This window comes from Aotus nancymaae, unplaced genomic scaffold, assembly GCF_030222135.1.
Source record: "Aotus nancymaae isolate 86718 unplaced genomic scaffold, 86718_ANA_hifiasm-v0.15.2.pri h1tg000040l, whole genome shotgun sequence".
NCBI lineage: Eukaryota > Metazoa > Chordata > Mammalia > Primates > Aotidae > Aotus > Aotus nancymaae.
In genome coordinates this window covers 84,111,634-84,115,581 of record NW_026988454.1, presented here as the reverse complement: position 1 = coordinate 84,115,581, position 3,948 = coordinate 84,111,634, and positions in this window count along the sequence as shown.

Genomic DNA, 3,948 nt, shown 5'->3' with positions numbered 1-3,948 from the left:
GATTTCAAATTTTTATAACATTTCTCAACAGGATCTAGTTTGAGGCACTAAGAAAGATAAGACATCAGTTTGAAAAGGGTCCCTATCAGGGCAATATGAATTCTGTTAAAATTGAAGCAAGAAAAAACATCAAATTTATGAGAAAGTTTGGGTAGAAGAATGGTGAAACCAATAATACTTCACTGAAAGTTTATGGGAACAATGTCCCAGGGAAATCAGTTTACAAATGGACTACTCATTTTAAGAAGGGTCAACTCAGAAATGAAGCCACATACCTACAACCACCTGATCTTCAACCAAGTTGACGACAACAAGCAATGGGGAAAGGACTCCCTATTCAATAAATGGTACTGGGATAACTGGCTAGCCATATGCAGAAGATTACAACAGGACACATTCCTTTTACCATATTCAAAAATCAACTCAAGATAGATTAAAGACTTAAATATAAAACATAAAACTAGAAAAACCTTAGGAAAAAAACCTAGGCAATACCATCCTAGACATAGGCCTTGGCAAAGGTTTTATGATGAAGACTCCAAAAGCAATTGCAACAAAAACAAAAATTGACAAGCAGGACCTAATTAAACTAAAGAATTTCTGCACAGCAAAAGGAACCATCAACAAAGTAAACAGACAACCTACAGAATGGGAGGAATATCTGCAAACTGTGCATCAAACAAGTCTAATATCTATAATCCAGAGGAACTTAAACAAATTAACAAGCAAAGAAAAAACCTACAACCTCATTTAAAAATGGGCAAAACACATAAACAGACATTTCTCAGGAGAAGACATACAGTGGCCAACATGCATTTGAAAAAATGCTCAACATCACTAATCATTAGAGAAATGCAAATCAAAACCACAATGAGATACCATCTTATACCAGTCAGAATGGCTATTACCAAAAAGACAGAAAACAACAGATGCTGGCAAGTTTGCAGAAAAAAGGGATTATTTGTACATTTCTAGTGGGAATTTAAATTAGTTCAGTCATTGTAGAAAGCAGTTTGGAAATTTCTTAGATAATTTAAAACAGAACTCTCATTTGACCCAGCAATGTCGTTACTGAGTATATACTCAAAGGAATATAAATTGTTCTACCATAAAGACATAGGCACTTGTATGTTCATTACAGCACTATTCTCAATAGCAAAGACATGAAATCAACCTAGATGCCCATCAATAGCCCATCAACTGGACAAAGAAAATGTGGTAGATATATACCATGGAATACTATTTGGCCATAAAAAATGAAATCATGTCCATTGCAGCAACATGGATGCAGCTGGAGGCCATTATCCTGAGTGAATTAACGTAGGAACAGAAAACCAAATACCACATATTCTCTTTCATAAGTAGGTGGATACAAAGAAGGTGACAAGAGACACCAGGGACTACTTGAGGGTGAAGAAGGGTGGAAGAAGAGTGAGAATCAAACAATTGCCTGTACTATGTTTATTGCCTGGGTGACAAAATTATCTGTACACCAAATCCCTGCAACTCACAGTTTACTCATGTAACAAATCTGCACATATCCCCTGAACCTAAAGTAAAAGTTGGAAAGAAAAAGAAGGAACAAGTCAATGTTGAAGATAAAGCCTGCAATGGAAGAGCATCCACATCATTTTGCAAGGGAAAAAATTATCTTGCTCATGCCCTAATTGAAGAAGCCCAATGATTAACAGTAGAAATAGCCAACACCATAGACTTCTCAACTGGTTCAGCTTACACAATTTTGACTGAAAAATTAAAGTTAAGCAAACTTTCCACTCAATAGGTGGCAAATTTGTTGTGCCCAGATCAGCTGCAGAAAAGAGCAGTTTTCAATGACAATTTTAAATAAGTGGGATCAAGATCCTTGAAGCCTTTCTTTGAGGAATTGTAACAAGAGACAAAATACAACTTTGTAAGTGCAATACTGAAGACAAATCACAGTCAAAGTGATGTCTACCGAGAGGATGAAGTGGTCTAGTCAAAGCAAAAGCACACCAGTCAGGCGCAAAGGTCATGGCAACAGTTTTTGGTGTGCTTATTGGCTTTCTGGAGGGCTGAAGAACAATAACCTATGATTATGTGAGGGTTTTGAAACAGCCAAGGTTTTAGCAGAAAAGCCAAGAGTCCTTCTTCACCATGACAATGCTCCTGCTCATTCCTCTCATCAAACAAGAGTAATTTTGTGACAGTTTCAATGAGAAATCATTAGGCATCTACTTCACAGTCCTGATTTGGCTCCCTCTGACTTCTTTTTGTTTTTTTTATCTTAAAAAAATCTCTAAAGGGCACCAATTTTTGTCATGGTAATAATGTAAAAAAGACTGCAAATTCCCACAACTCTCAGTTCTTAAAGGATGGACTGGATGGCTGATATCATTGCTTACAACAGTGTCTTGAACATTAAGGAGCTTATGTTGAGAAATAGTTTATATTTTTATTTTTATCTTTTAATTCCATTTTTCAATGAACTTTTTGAAGAGAGAGAGAGAGAGAATGTGTGTATGTGTGTGTTTCTATGCTTTTCATTTTGTTTCTCTGGAGAACACTGACTAAATACAGTCCATTAGCTTACTGATGGATAGCAAGCTTATTTCCTCTGCCCTCTATAAATAAACAATGTTACAGTGAAGACCCTGGTATATGTCCCTTTGTGCACATGTAGATCTGCAGGACTGAAAGGCAAGTGCATGGCTAAACTGACACCATTAAGGAGAGAATGCACATGTCAGTACCAACTCTTTTCAGGTCCTTCACTGACCTACAGAAATACATATTTTCATTTATACCGAACTGTCATGGGAAGGTAGGAAGGCTCTTTCCTCCTACTGTACCACAAGAGAGTGCAGACTTGCATATAATGTCAAATGAACAGCCTTCTGTTGACCTTGCAAGAGCCAGGGCTGTTCACATACAGTCTGCCATCTGCCCACATCTGGCTTCACTGCCCAACCTTAACACTTCAGTGACTGTTTTTACACCTTTTTTTGAAAAAGAAAAAGTGTTATGGTCGCAAAGACCATACTTTGCTGTGCTTTAGCTGGTTAAATGGAGCATAGTTCAGCAAGAGGGGACAGATCAAATATGCTGGAAATGTGCCACTGACTTTCCTTGTGGCCACAGGAAGTGACTTTGCCTTTTTGCTTTCGCATCTCCTCATTCATAAAATGAAAGGACTCTTGTTCATCTTCCTATTAATTTAACAAATAAAATACCTACAAGTATGAACTAAAGATATTTAAGACTTTTAATTCTTATTTAGAATTGAGAGACTAGTCATGTGCATACATATGAACTTTGACTATCAAAGGCCATTTTGCCAATCCAAAATTCTGGAAGCAACAGTATGATTTGTGTGAGAGCAATTCCATTGCTATCTCTAACTTGAGCAATCTTGCGAAGTATTTGAAAAACGAAGTTCAATTTTATTCAGTGACACTTATGATAACCTTCAAATCTTGCTTAGGATAGTATTTTTTGGTCATATCTATATATATTTCATACTTTTGAGATGAAATCTCACTCTGTCGCCAGGCTGAAGTGCAGTAGAGTGATTTCAGCTCACTGCAACCTCCACCTCCCAGGTTCAAGTAATTCTCCTACCTCAGCCTCCTGAGTAGCTGGGATTACAGGTGCATACCACCATGCCCAGCTAATTTTTGTATTTTTAGTAGAGATGGGGTTTCACCATGTTGGCCAGGATGGTCTCGATCTCTTGATCTCATGATCTGCCTGCCTCAGCTCCCCAAAGTGTTGGCATTACAGGCGTGAGCCACCATGCCTGGCCAGTCATATCTATATATATTTCTTATTCTTGATAAAGACTAAAGTTGTGGTAATTTTACATATCAGACTAAGACTTTTATGGACTAAGATTATTTTCAGTGGTAGAAACAGGATCTCCCAATACTCATTTTAAACAAGAAAAGTAAATCATTACACATTTCTAAT